General features: G+C 35.9%; 1 protein-coding gene across 1 annotated transcript in view; it reads left to right on the forward strand.

The window, feature by feature from the left end:
• Positions 1 to 15,622, forward strand: part of GDAP1 (ganglioside induced differentiation associated protein 1) — a 163,713-nt gene that overhangs the window by 45,338 nt on the left and 102,753 nt on the right. The gene's annotated exons all lie outside the window — the stretch shown is intronic.

Genomic DNA, 15,622 nt, shown 5'->3' on the forward strand with positions numbered 1-15,622 from the left:
GTAATCTTTTTTGGAAAACAGATATTTTGTTTCATTTAAAAATCAAAGCATCATGTGGTAATTAAAAGGGTAAAATAAGCAGAGGTTAGGTATTCAAGATATACTTAGATATAGGATGCCATATTTTCCTTATAACAAAATTGCTGACTCTTGCTTCATTTAAATATACACACTTAAAATGAATGGCAGCCTAAAGAGTAACATGGATCTCTCAAAAAACAAAAACAAAAACAAATTGATCCTGCTCATTAATACAGCTCTTTTGCAGGCAGCCACCTACCATGGGAGAGCATGAAAATGATGAACACTGAGTATTTATCTTTGCAAAATAGTTTTCTTACATGTTTACTGGGTTTCAATTATTACTCATATTTATGTATATTTTTGACATAGCTAATTTTCTTTGAGTATGGATTATGAATATTCAAATTACCTTCCACATTTCTAGCTTGGTAGGCTTAGCCATTCTAATCAAGTAGAAATTGAGTACTTTCATTTTACACTGAACAAAGCAAAGTAAATGCAAGTCTAATTGGCATTGTTTTCCTTGAATTTACAAACAAGACCAAAGGGAAACAATACTGAATACTTGTGGAAAGTCACCCGAATATCTAACTTCGTAGTCTGCTCAGAAAAGAAAAACAATATGGTAAAGACATGAAGGTCAAATTAATGCAATACATAAATTAGTATTCAGATATAACCATCATATTGTTTATGCCTATTGGTCCGTTTACTTGATCTCTGCTTACCCATATCAGAATGTCTTGATTTTTTAATACTCCAGAACAGTTGTTTTACTAGGTGGGGTAGTAGATTCCAAACAAAGTGAGGAAGTGTAATTTCTAGTGTGAGGATAGTAGTTTTAATTATGTAGTACATTGTGAAAATGAAGAGAGGGAATGAAAGAACTCCGTTTATGGATTAGAAAGACAGTGGATGGATGACAGCAGTATCCTTTATTGATTGCACCTAAGTTGGGGCCTGACTGTTAGGAGGGAGGAGAGATTGGCATTGGTGAGAAGGCAGTGGGGTAGAGCAGCTCTGTAGCACTTGAGACAAAACATGCCTGCGGTGGGCCTTGATATACTCTTTGATTCAAGTAGGGTCGTGTATCTATTTCATTCACATTACCTTGTCATAAAACTCCTTTGGGAAAGTTACAAGTTTTTGTCTTCAGTCTTTTACTTTATTCCTTATGCATTGATTCCTTATTTACAAAGTGCTGTCATTAAAATCCCTTAGTAGGAGAGCCAATAGTATGGGTAAAAATATAAAGATCTTAGTGAAACATAATGAAAGGGTCAGGTTTCCGTGCCAGAAACAATATTCACATCCATGTATGTAAGTTAATTTTTAACAAAGTAAAATTTCAGATGTATGGCCAGCATGTATAAGTATAGCTTTTGGTATCTTCAGATTAAACTACCTTTTGAATTTAAGAATCTGATACTCAACAAAATTACTTGTAAACATTGCCAAATACGTGTCATAAAAATATAATGAGGACAGGTTTTCAAGAGCCTACATTAAATTCAGTGCTCAAAAGAAAATGAAGGTTTGCATTATGAAAATGATATGAACTAAAAATGATTAGCTCTAAAAGCAGAAGTGGCTGCATTGTAAAAATTCTTATTGCTCTGCTCATTCCCTTGCAACGTGATGTTATACACTTTCCCATCAAGAAATAGCATCTGCAGAGCAAGACTACACGAGGCCTATCAGAGAGCAGTTTACGAGAGATGTTAGACATCAAGCAGTGCTGAAAATCACTGGAGGTTCCTTTCAGGTAGAGAGGAGGGCCTCATTAGCACCTTGTTAATCCCCTAGTCAGGAGTAAGGACCATGGCATGGAGTAAGGCTTACCAGCATTTTTCAGTCTTGGCCCTATTGATACTGTAAACCAGATAATTCTTTGTTGTGTGGAGCTATCCTGTGTGTTGTAGGATGTTTACCAGCTTCCTTGGCCTTTACCTCCTAAATGCCTGTAGTGCCCCCCACCCCACTTGTGGCAACTCAAAATGTCTTCAGATATTGCCAAATGTCACCAGGGGAGGAAAATCATCTCCAGTTGAAGACCACAGCTCTGCACCCATCCTAAAAAAGCCTGAAACCAAGTCATGACAAGATCTGCAAGGGAGACATATTCTGGGGGTTGATTTCTGCCAAGTCAGAGGCCTAGTCAGAGGTTTTTGGGAAACATCTTGGACTTCTACGTGCCCTCCATAACAAAGCACAGGACAAGACGTACACAATTTAAAGGTGACTAGCCAGTAACTGGACTGCCTACTAGAACAAGAATCAACATGCTTCCGAAAGAAGATAACAGAATCCAGAGTCTCTATAAGGTATCACTAACAATGTCCAGGACACAGTAGAAAATTACTAGATAAGCTAAGTTACAGGACTATAGTTGAAAAAAGTAATAAATAGATATGACCTAAATGTTGGATTTAGCAAATACTTTAAAGCAGCTAACAGACAATATATATTTATATAATTAAAAGAAAATGTCTGATTGAATTGACAGAAAATCATGGGAGAGAAATTAAAACCATTAAAAGAAACCAAATGGAAATTTTAGAAAATTATGTAAGTGAAAAATTCACTGGATGGGCTTCACAGCAGATGGAAGATGGCAAAAGAAAGATAAACAGAACCTCAGGAACATGTGGAAAATATCAACTGGTCTAATATATGTATTATGGGAGTTCTAAAAAGAGAATAAAGAATGGGGCAGGAAATATGTGCGTGTGTGTATATATATATTTCATCCCATATTTTCCCAAATTTGATGAAAAAACATTTACTTGCTCATCCAAGAAAATCATTGAACTCAGTGAAAGATAAATACCAAGAAAGTCTCGCCTAGACATATCATTGTCGGACCACGGAAAACAAAAAACCTTGAAAGCAGTCAGGGGGAAAAAAAAGATATACACAAGAGAATGATGATAAGAATGTGTGCTGACTTACCAGAAATCATGGAATGCAGACAACAATGAAAATGTCTTTCAAAGTGCTGATGGGGTGGGAAGGTGTGGTGAGGGAATCCTGCCAATTCAAAATTTTGTATCCAGAGAAAATGCCCCTTAAAAAGTTGGGTTTTTAAGACACTTGATTTCATGTAAATTGAAGCCGAGAGAAGTTGGATCCAGCAGACCCCTGCAAAACCAAAAAATGCTAAAGGCCTTTTTCAGGCTGATGGAGAATGATACAAAATGGAAACCAAATCCACAGAGAGGGGAAAGAAAAGGAGTGCCAGCAATGTTGAATAATGGGTATATATAAAGACTTTTATTGCCTCGTAATTTCCTTAAAAAGGTAACTGTTTAGAACAAGAATAATAGCATTATTATGTAAAATGTAAATTTTTGGGCTCTATAATACATGTAGAAGTAAATATATGAAAAAAAGCACAAAGGTTGGGGGACGTGGATTAATGGAATTATACTACTGTAAAGCTATTAGGTTAGTGATATGTAAAGAATGAAGTGTGAGAACAGATGTGCCAAATGAAAAGTATCAGGTGGGAAGTGTGAGGAAGGAAGTAGTGTCAAGGGTGAAGTAGTGCAATTTTGACACTGAGTAAACTCTGATAACACATTGTTAGCTCTGGAGGAACACTAAAAGCAAATTTTAAAAATCCCTAAGAAACACATAGAAATAAAATGCCAATGAAATAAGCAACAAAGCAAATAGAAAGGACAAATGGAAAACACATAGCAAGGTGGTAGACTTAAACACACCAAGGCAGTAATTGCATGATATGTAAATGCAAATAGCATTAAATGTAAAATGTTCCAATTGAAGGTCAGAGATCAGATTAGATAAGAATGGAAGATACAAGTATGCGCTATCTATGAGATGTACTTTAAACATGTATAAACTGAACATAAAAGTATGGAAAGCGATATACCAGGTGTATAGCAAGAAAGGTGGTATGGCTATATTAATTTCAGAAAAAGTGGAGTTTAAGACAAAGAGTTTCATAAGAGACAGAGGGACATTTATGAATCACAAAAGAATTAGGAAGACATAATCACATACATATTCATCCAAGAGCTTCAAAATTTATGTGGCAAAATCTGACAACCAATGGAAAAAGTTAGTTGGAGATTTTATCACTATTCTCTCAGTAATGAATAGATCAAGTAGACAGAAATTCAGTTGGGATATGGAAGATCTGAGCACACTGTCAGCCAAGTTGAGCTCATTCACATTTACTAGACATACTCAACAACTGTGGAATAAACGTTCTTTTCATGTGTGTATGGAATGCTCATCAAAGTAGACATATTCTAGGCCATAAAACAAATCTCACTAAAGATTCAAAGATTTTTATGTTGCAGAGTATATTCTATGACCATAGTGGAATTAAATGAAAAATCAACAACTAAACTATTTTAAACATTTTCAAATATTTGGAAGTAAGTAGCACCTGTGTAACCCGTGGCTGAAAGAAGAAATCATAAGGCAATAAGAAAATATTTTGAGTTGAATGATAATAAAAAGACACTTCAGAATTTGTGAGATACAGCAAAGGCAGGGCGTAGAGAGAAATTTGTAGCTTTAAATGCCTGTTTTAGAAGAGAAGGAAAGTTTACAATTTTTCATGTAAATTTTCACTTAAAGAGCTACAGAAAGAGGAGTAAATTAAACCCAAAACAAGTTTAAACCCAAAATAAGTAGAAGGGAAAAAAAATCAGTGCAGAAATCTATGATACAGAAACAAAAATTAACAAAGCTCAAAATTCATTGGAAAGATTAATAAAATTGATAAACCCCAAAAGGATGAATCAAGAAATACACAGAGAAATATAAATTACCAATATCATGTAATACAAATAGAAGGGATGTCACTACATATCCCACAGAGTTTAATAAGAAAATTAAAAATATTAGGAACAAATGTTGCTGATTTGGCAACTAGATAAAATTGACAAATTTCTTGAAAAATACAACTTCTCGAAAGTGACCCAATAAGAAATGGACATTTGGAATAGCCATATGTCCACTAAACAAATTGAATTTGTAATAAAAAATAACCATTCTACAAAGAAGACTCAAGGCCCAAGTGGTTTTATTAGTAAATTCTATCATGTATGAAATGAGAAATAATGCCAACTATACATAAGCTTTTTTAGAACATAGATAAGGGAGTGCTTAACAAAATTATCTTATGAGACCAGTATAACCCTGATACCAATATCTGACTTAAATAAGAAAAAAATGGGGCCAGATGTGGTGACTCACACCTGTAATCCCAGAACTTTGGGATGCCGAGGGGGATGTCACTTGAGGTTAGGAGTTCAAGACCAGCCTGGCCAACATGGTGAAACCCTGTCTCTACTAAAAATACAAAAATTAGCCATGCATGGTGGTGTGCACCTGTAATCCGAGCTACTTGGGAAGCTGAGGCAAGAGAATCTCTTGAACCCAGGAGGCGGAGGTTGCAGTGAGATTGTGCCACTGCATTACAGCCTGGGCCACAGAGCAAGACTCTGTCTCAAAAAAAATAAAATAAAAATCAGAGATCAACTGTTCCTCATGACTGTAGATTCAAAACTCCTCAATAAAGTATTGGCAAATCAAATTCATTAATATATTTAAAAAGTATACGTCATACATTATAGCCAGTAGAGTTAGTAGAGTTCATTTAATGGTTGCAAACTTGGCTTAATGTTTGAAAATTACACAGTGTTATTAACCACATTAACCAAATAAAGATGAAACATCATATAGCCATCTCAGTAAATGCAGAAAAAGATTTGATAGAATTCAGCACACATTCAAGGTAAAGACATTCAGGATACTAAAAATAGAAGGAAACTTCCTCACCCTGATAAAGACATCCATGAAAAATCCAAAGTTAATATTATGCTTAATGGTGAAAGACTGAAGTTTTTCCTTTTTGTAGATCAGGAATAAGGCAAAGGTATCTACTGTGATCACTTCTACTTGTTATCCCATGGAGTAATAGCCAGTGCAATAAGGCAACTAAAAGAAATAAAAGGTGTAAAATTTTAAAGGAATAAGAATTTTTTTTTCTATTTTTAATTGATATGATTATTCCTAAGAAATCTTCTAAAAAACACTTAGAAATATTAAATGAAGTTAGCAAGTTCTCAGAATGCAAGATCACCATATAAAACTCAATTGTTTTATTTGCACTAACAACATACAATTGAAGAATGAAGTAAAAAATTCCTTTCGTAGTACACCAAAAAAGGTAAAACACTAAACACTTAGAATCTAACAGATGTATAATACAGCCACATTGATATCTTCAAATAATTGATAAGAGAAATTAAAGAAGACTGAAATAAATAGATATACCATATGCATGGTTTGGAAAATTAAATATTGTTAAGAAGTCCATTCTCGGCAAATGTATTCGTAGATTGAATGACGTGCCAGTCACCATTACAGCAGTCCCCTCTTCTTTTAAAATTAAATCGACAACTTTATTCTAAAATTTATGTGAAAATGTGAAGGACATATTAATAGATAGCTAAAACTATTTTGAGACACACCAGAGTTAGAGGGACTTTTTTTTTTTAGACAGTCTCGTTCCGTCACCCAGGCTGGAGTGCAGTGGCGCAATCTCAGCTCACTGCAAGCTCCGCCTCCTGGGTTCACGCCATTCAGCCTCCTGAGTAGCTGGGACTGCAGACGCCCGCCACCATGCCCGGCTAATTTTTTGTGATTTTTAGTAGAGACGGGGTTTCACTGTATTAGCCAGCATGGTCTCGATCTCCTGACCTCGTGATCTGCCCACCTCAGCCTCCCAAAGTGCTGGGATTACAGGCGTGAGCCACCGCACCAGGCCAGAGGGACTTTCATCATCTTAAGACTCACAATAGGCTGGCTCTGAGTGCAGTGGTGTTTACAACTAATTGATCACAACCAGTTACAGATTTTTTTATTTGTTTCTTCTCCACTTCCACGGCTTCACTTGACTAGTCTTAAAAAAAAAAAAAAAGACAAGAAATCTATAGCATTCAACCTAGTATGGTATTGGCATAAAAGTTGACATACAGATCAATCGCACAGAATAGAGAATTCAGAGTAGACCTTCCATGTGTGGTCAACTTTTTTTCTTTTTAAAGCATAGGAGTCAATTCTGTTTTATTGGGAAAAGAGAGTCTTTTCAAAAAATGACACTGGAATAAGTAGATATCCACATTAAAAACATATACCTCAATATTAATCTTAAACTGTACACGAAATTACTTTGAAATCTGTCATGGACCTAAACAGAAAAGCTAAAACTATAAAACTTCTACAAGAAAATAAAAAAAGCTTTTCCATTTTGAGACTGAAAAAATTACTAGAAAGGACACAGAAAAGTATTCACCATAAAAAATGATAAATTAGATGTTATCGAAGTTACAACTGCCTGTTTTCTAAAAGACATCATTAAGAAAATGAAAAGCCAAACCACAGAATCTATGAGAATATTCACAATATACATGCCTAACAAAAGATGTATAGTCAAAATATATAAAGTGTACCTCCAATTCAATAATAACACAAACAACTCAATAAAAATGGGTAAATGCTTGAATAGACGCTTCACAAAGAGGATATGTGAATGGTCAGTAAGCATACACAAAGATGCTGAACATTGTTATCAGATCTCATGTAACAATTGGATTCTGTTGAAAATCAAATATGCCAATCATTATACTAACATAGAAACTATTAATATACAGTCTAAACCAAATCCAAATTAAAACCACAATAAGATACTACTTTATATCTACTAGACTGGGTAAAATTAAAAAGGCTGACAATACTATTTGTTGACAAGGATATAGAGCAACTGGAACTTTTATAAATTACTCAAAGAAGATAAAATTCACATCTGCTTTGGAAAACAGTTTGGCAGTTTCTTACAAATTAAAAATTCAGTTAATATATGACCTAACAATCTCCCTGTTAGGTATTTATCCCAAAGAAATGACAACCAATATCCACATGTTTATGCAGGCTTTCACTTCACTGTTTATAGCTGCTTTATTACTAGTAGCCAATAATTGGAAACTTTTCCAAAGGTACATTGTGGATGAATGAACAAACCGCTCTATTCATACAGTGGAATACAATTCATAGATAAAAAGAACAAACCATTAATATGTACACTAATATAGATAAATTTCAAAAAGCATGCTATGTGAGGAGGTAATGGGCTCACACATCTTACTGAAACCCAAGGATGACCATCAGTGGCCCAGAGCCCTGAACTTGTCCTATGTCTGACATGAGTGAGGGTCTCCCAAAATCAGTGTATCAGTGCCATTTTGGCAGACTAATCTCATGTGATTATGTGAAAGAAAAACTGTGTTGGTCAGTGGGAGTGATTTGCCTACCAGGCCACTCTCCTGGAACTGGACCTGACTGTGGGACTCCAAGACACTCTCCTAGGAGCACATTTTAGTGTTCCTCAGGGCATCTGGTGACCCCACATGAAGGTTAGATGGAGAGCATCCAAAATGGGAGAAAGAGGGCCAGAGTCCATGCAACTCCTGGTCTGAGCTCAGCGTTCTTTACCTGGATGACATTGCTGGCCCCAGCCAGTCCCACCACCAGAGGTGGATTGAGAAAATATTGGGAAACACTCTAAAGTGGTGGCCTCCCTGGGGTGTGGAACCCACACTTCTTGCTTGAGTCTAAGGGCAGTACTAAGAGAGGAATGTTTGATTGGTTCAGTGGGCTACCCTTGATTGACAAGAATTGACAGTATATGATACTGCCATTAAACTAGCATCAATTATCCTTAACTTAGTATCACTGCCAAAGGATTCTGAACCAGCAGAGGCCAGGTGGCAGCACATAACTAACAGAGGAAAGTTGTACATAATTACCAAAATGAGGAGGATCTCAGGCAAGTATACAAATGGGAGCCCTTGGCCCATACATAACTATCTCATTTCTCTTTCCACCTGGGGGCCTCACTCACACATACGTATATATTCCAATATGCACATTTCATACTGTACAACCACACAACCCACTTCCTCTGGGCCACCTCTTGGGTCTAGAGGAATGCATACTAGCAGCATGATCTACCCTTGACAGGAAAGACTTAGGGAAGAGTTGCATGTAGGTTATAGAAGTGGACTCAGGGCTAATTGGGCAGGGAATTTCATAGTCCCTGGTCCTTGGAGTATGAGTGTGAGCCTGGGAGGGCGTGTCCTGTTGGCTCTATGGACTCTTACAGGGAGGGTTTTGGTTGGAGGCTGGAGCAGTCTTTCATTAAATGTGAGTCACAGAGAAATCTAAGGCAAGGGTCATGTTTGTCTGACTTTCAGGGTGATAGTGTACATGAGGAAAGGGATATGGAATCCTCATATTAATTTCCTGGCATGTGGAGTAAGAGCCACTGTGTAGGAAGGGCCAAGTAGAGGCCGACAATGTTGTAAAAGTGTCCTGCAACACTGCAAATCAAAATGGCAAACTAGAAACCATCTTACATCCTCAGAGGAATTCCAGAGATGAGTGTTGGCATCAAAGACTTAGAGGATAGTGGTTCCCTGTTCACATCACCTGTTTTGACCTTCCCAAACCGAATGGTTCATGGTGGATGATTGTATTATTACATAGGAGCCCTACTTTTAGCAGCTATGCCAGCTGTGGTATCTTCATTGAGACGTATGAAAACTTCTTCTGGCATTTGAAATGCAGCTATTAAGTTGCAATTCCCATATGTGAAAATGATAGAAAGCAGTGTCTTTTATGTGGGAAAGACAAAAGTATGCCTTTCCTGTCTCGCTCCAGGGCTATGTTAATGTTCTTGCTCTGCATCTTAACATAGCAGGGATCTGGATCAGTTCAACATTCTGTTGAATGTCAAGCTGGTCCTCTTTTGTGGTGACAGGTTAATTGGACTTGAATAGAGGTTGGTAGGAAGTACTCTACTTGCCCAAGAATGACATGTGTCAGAGGAGAAAAACATCCTAAATAGGAGCAGAGACCTGCCTCAATGGTAAAGATTTTAGGGGTCAAGTGATCTATATGCATGCGGGGACTTCACCCCCAACATAAAAAGCCAGTTGTGCTTTAAACCCTCTATTCCTGAGAAAGAGGCACAACACTTGGGTGGCCAGTTTTGAATTTTGAAAGCAGAATATACTGGACTTGGAGTAGTGCTCTGATTCACTTGTGGATTGACCACAGTTTTGAGTGGGGTCAGAACAAGAGGTGGATCTGTAACAGGATCAGGCTGTGGTATAAATGGCTTTGCTTCATGGGCTTTATGAAGCCAACTGATGATGCTTGTGAGGTGAAAATATTTTTCTTCTTTAACAAAGAAGTTTTAGTCATCAGAAACAAAGCCCACAAATACACTAGCAATTAGAATGAATATTGTGTGAGATTCACGGTATAAAAATATTGCATTGACATGATTAGTGACTAGTCTTTCATCTAATATTCTATTCTTAGTTTACAGATGAGTAATCTGAGATATAGGAAAAGTAACTTGCCCCCAAACACAGGCTTTTCTAATTGATGGATGATTCTAGAACTCAAGTCTCCTAAATCCTTGATAACACTGTGCAGCAAAATTTGCCTAGAATGATTTTTAAAAATTTATGCTTGCACATTTAAAGACATAGGTCACCCTACAGAGTCTTTTTTTTTGTTTTTCCCACCAAATGTTCAGTGTATTTCTCCACTTTAAAATTCTTTTATATATACAAAATAAATTTATATTTAGAGAGAGATTTAAAAGCAATTCTAAGGATAAAATATTTAGAATGCTTTGTAAAATAAAATAATCATTCTGTGAGTGTTTTCTGGTAGTTTAGGCATGTAAGTTTAAAGACTTTGAGCCCCATTTAAAAGATAAAAATAATTTTTCTTTAACCATCTTCAGTTTAAGTCTATGGAACAGACAATATTGCAGTTAAGGCCCAGGTGTATAATTTCGTCTAATCAACATAAAATACGAACCATGATTTTTCTCTGAGACTTTTCCACCAGCTCACCCCAGTATTTAAAAATCCTCCTGCCTTTTATTTCAGTGGAGTTAAATTCAATCTCTTCCCTATTGGTAGTCTTAAATAAAGTATTCCTAATCCTGTTTAACTCTGTCCAGTGCGGTTTTCCTTGACGAGTGACAGAAAGCACATCAGTGATTGCCTGGGAATTGGAGTAGGTGAGGGAGAAAGGGATTACAAAGGGGGATGAAGAAATGTGGGAGTGAGGAATGTTATTTGAGTGTGTGTGTGCATAGTGATGATACATAAGTGTATTCACAGTCAAAATGTATCAGATTGTTTATTTATGTCAATAATACCTCAATAAAGCTGTTTATATTATCTGACCCAATAATTTGAGTTTAAAGACTTTTTAATTAAAGTAATTACATACATGTACAGAGATATATGAACAAAGATATTCATGGTAGCAGACTTTGTAACAAAAAAACTGGAAACAATCTTGTTTATCAATAAGAAAAGTATTAAACAAGTTATGGTACATCCATAATATTATGCAGCTATTAAGAGTGAGTGGAAAGATCACCACAAGCAAACTGAAGATTCATAGATATGTATGTTATTATGTGTGATTTTATTTATGTAAAAAAAAGTAAGTAGGGCCAGGCGTGGTGGCTCACGCCTGTAATCCCAGCACTTTGGAAGGCCGAGGTGGGTAGATCACCTGGGGCCAGGAGTTCAAGACCAGCTTGGCCAACATGTTGAAACTGTGCCTCTACTAAAAATACAAAAATTAGTTGGATGTGATGCCAGGTGCCTGTAGTCCCAGCGACTCGGGAGGCTGAGGCAGGAGAATCGCTTGAACCCAGGAGGTGGAGGTTGCAGTGAGCTGAGATCACACCACTGCACTCCAGCCTGGGTGACAGAGTGAGAATACATCTGAAATTTTTTTTAAAAAAGTAAGTACATATGAAAACATTTAACACTGAAACTCCTGATAGTGGTTGATTCTGGAGAGGCAATTGGAATTGTGCAGGGATATGTGTGAGGGAGGTCTTAAACTTTTTACTTTGTATTCCGTGTTTTATATCAGTAGTTGGTTAATTTTTGGGAGGTCAGTCCTCTGCTTTCTCCTTCATTTCCTCTAATATTGGCCACTATGCTGGGGTAGAGTACCAACTAAAACTTTGTTTTTTTCCTACTATTTTCTAGTTTTCAAAATAGTGGGTTGATTCCCTAGTATCCTTCAAAGATGGGATGGCCAATGAGGGTTTTCTTGGTACTATTATGATTTAAACTTATTTCACATATTTCAATATGTTGCCTTTATTATTTTATGGATGCGCAAATTGTCCTATCTTTGGCCACTCTAAGCTATTCAAGTTGGCTCCTGAGTTCTTTTCTTGTGCTTATAATATAATTTGATAGCTTCCTTGATTTCTGATATGATAAGGTACTTCAAGCTCATGTTTTACATTTTTTGCCCCAGACTTGGAATCAGCTGTTTTTCTAAAGAGCCCTAGTTCCTGTTAGTGGGAAATTATAGGAAGTTTCCTCATTGCTAATGGGTTTTTTTTTCTATATCTTTTCAGTGGCTCCAACTTGGTATGTTCTAAATATTCACAAGCATGAAGTCATAATAGGATTCTATTCTCTAGCTATCATATTGTTAGATAACATGGGTATTAAAAAAGAATATAGAAAATACTATCACTGATCGCTGTTATTGATCATCATATACTAATTATAGTTTACTGATTTTGCCTAATAACAAAAAAATATTGAGTAACATGCTTTGAATTAATTCCTGAATTTATCATCCTTTTTTTCATTGGCAAATACTACTACTAAATTCTCTTTATCTGTGTTAAATGATTATACCGAATACATGACTTGGATCTTAAAATAATATCTAGACAAATAATTAATGAAAAACAAACGGAAGGATAGAGCTTTTGTTCTCATCTATAATCCGGATGAGATTATAACAACTTTTTTTTCTGTACAGAATTTCACTTTTTTTCCCCTGAGTATGTATCAGCTTGGAATTTTGAGCTATTCAGATGGATAATTTTTAGATTACTAATTTTGTCTATCTTATCTTTTATTTCGATTACTCTCTGTTTGGAATCTCTTCCTGTCAGGAGTTCTAAGCTTTTTACTCTTATTTGTTAAATTAAAATTTTAGAATTCATGGCATTTGAATACAATTTAAGCTAAGTACCAAACACAACAAACTTCTTCCTCAATTTGCTTACAAATCCATCAGCTTATAAAATGTTGGTAAAACTTTCCAACACTTTTTATAGACCTGGGTTAAGTCTGGATCTTTTCAAGATGTAACATTCAAGTTAACCAAAGTTCCACGAAACATGACATTTTGTTTCCCTGGGTGTTTGCATACAAACTTATTTAAGCACATCCAAATCCAGATTGACCTTTCAGTACCTTAGTTAGCCCTTCCAAAATTGGGTTTGGGAGAAATCTTAAACTCAATTCAAATTAGCTTGCTCTGCAAAATTTCACCTGTTTGCAGGTTTCTGATGGCTTTCAGCTCAACATTTAACTCAGTTCAGGTTTGTTTAAAAACCAGATGGTATTGGCTTTAAATTGACCTGGACTTGTTCCAAATGCATTCCACTGAAATTGTATCCCAGGTTAGTTAAAAGCTCATCTCTACAAATCCCATTTCTTCTCTTGAGAGAGAAGGAGCTGGCTGCATTTTGAGTAGTAGAACTGATTTCAAAAGTTTTAGATTTAATAATCTGTTTTTCAATTTCTACAAATATTTCCATCCTTAATTAAAAAATGTGTTTCTCTAGCAAAAGAGAATCCGACACTATATATAAGCTTTGACAGAAATCTCATTTCCAAATCTTTCTTTTCATCTTCCCCCAGTCAGAAGCTTAATCACTTATCTACATCCTCTGACATTAATGAGCTATACCTCTTTTCCACACTCTCTCCATAGGGTTGGAAGAAGTTATTTTTCTCTTAGCTTGCCAGTTTATCAGGTTTGGTTTTTAGCTGCACCTCTTGCCGATTCACTTCTTCCATGAAGCCTTCCAATCAAAATCTACGAAATGCCAGAAAGGAAATGCATACACTCACAAATATAACAGATATTTTTCCAACCTGTGATGGTGGTTGTAGGTGTCTAAGAAGTAAGGTTGTTTAAGTCTCATGTTGTCATATAACACACATGAATTCAACTCTTAACTCCAAGGTACAGATTTCCTGCCTCTGAAATGATGAGAATAATGATTTTATTATTTACCTCACAGGAACTTCTTATTTGGAATACAATCAGCTCAATTCAGACAATGCATTGATAACTGCTTGCTTTTTAAAACATTCTGTTGTTTATTTTAAAAACAATTTGTTAAATTTAGTCCATTAATATATAATGTAAGTTAACACTTTCTTCTCTGAGAAGATTGTGTGTGTTCACACCTCTTGTAGCTCCTGGTAATTCACTTCAATGGAGGAAATAACAACTGGCAGTAACAAACTGTATTATACAATTTTTAAAAATTCTTCTCAGGCAACCTCTTTTCAACCACTGTTTTGTTTCCAGAGCCCATGCATGAACAATTTTTATATTTTTCAAAGTAAAAATTGTTTTCTCCAGGTCTTTTCTTTCCACTCGGAAGTCATGCTTTCCCTGTGAATGGAACTCAAACCCCAATTGTTCAACTCTAAATTTAAAACCCACAAAATTTGGCCTAAAGTAAACAAAACGCATTCATTCTCTTGTTTCTAATTGCTCTAAATTCTTTCCAGGTTTTCCAAAAGTTGATTGAGTCTTACCAACATTTTCTATGAGCCACACATGGATTTCAAGTTTATAGAGAAACCCCAAACCTCTAGAAATAAACCCCACATCAAGAAGGTTTCATTTGGTTTCAGGTTTCACTACAAAAATTCAATATAACTTCATTAAAAAAGCATTAAGCAACACTGGAAGAAGTTGGTCTCTGTCGCCAGTGAAATGCCATTCTTGTGCATCATTGTGTAGCTGCACCGACTTACATCTTTATGTCTTGAGTAAAATCCACTTTATATTTTGCATTTACTACAACTATGCCCATTTTATTTATAGCTGAAGTCGCAATACTGACTTTACATGTTGACATTATACTAAAGAGTATACTAAGGAACAATATTATATGGATATGAATCTATTCCAAACCACAGTTGAATACTTTGCTAGCAAAGCAAATAATATGGATGCTAAATAGCTGAACACTAATCTATTAACTTCTACTAAAAGACCTAGAATCACAGAACTGGAAGGGGACTTTAAGGAATTTTTTAAAAATCATGGTACATCTTCTGCAGTAGGAATTAGATATTACCAAACCCAAGTTGCTTATTTTATGAATGAAGAATTAGGTGGTACATACATCTTTTTAAAATTATTATTATACTTTAAGTTCTGGGATACATGTGCAGAACGTACAGGTTTGTTACATAGGTATACAAGTTCCATGGTGGTTTGCTGCACCCATCAACCTATCATCTGCATTAAGTATCTCTCCTAATGCTATCCCTCCCCTAGCCCCCCACCCACCAACAGGCCCCAGTGTGTGATGTTCCTCTTCCTGTGTCCATGTGTTCTCATTGTTCAACCCCCACTTACGAGTGAGAACATGCAGTGTTTGGCTTTCTGTTCC

Source organism: Macaca fascicularis, chromosome 8 (assembly GCF_037993035.2).
Source record: "Macaca fascicularis isolate 582-1 chromosome 8, T2T-MFA8v1.1".
NCBI classification, from domain to species: domain Eukaryota; kingdom Metazoa; phylum Chordata; class Mammalia; order Primates; family Cercopithecidae; genus Macaca; species Macaca fascicularis.